This window comes from Arachis duranensis, chromosome 6, assembly GCF_000817695.3.
Source record: "Arachis duranensis cultivar V14167 chromosome 6, aradu.V14167.gnm2.J7QH, whole genome shotgun sequence".
Taxonomy (NCBI): Eukaryota; Viridiplantae; Streptophyta; class Magnoliopsida; order Fabales; family Fabaceae; genus Arachis; species Arachis duranensis.
In genome coordinates this window covers 1378828-1379260 of record NC_029777.3, presented here as the reverse complement: position 1 = coordinate 1379260, position 433 = coordinate 1378828, and positions in this window count along the sequence as shown.

The window sequence follows — 433 nt, the reverse complement described above, 5'->3', positions numbered from 1 at the left end:
AAGTGTAAATTATATATTTTTATATATAAAATATTTATAAATATAAGTATAAATTATTATTGATGATAAAAAATAATATTTATTAATTATATAATTTTATTTTTATATGAATATTAATTTAGGAATGTTTATAGGTCGGATAAAATTGGACTTGTTCTGATCTAAATCTGATCTTAAATATATATCAGATCTATTTTTCAGACTTTAATTCGAGTTTAAATCTGATGAAACCTAAATATTTCTGGATCACAACTATATCGGATTCAAACCGAATTTTTAAAGCTTTAACAATAATTTACAAAAAAATTTTATTTATAAAAAAATTGTTATCAAAAAGTTAATATTCATATTTAAACTTGAATTTGTTCATAAATTTTAATTTATTTTTTTGGTGACTAAATTCTAATTTATTTTATAATTCAACAAGTGTAAT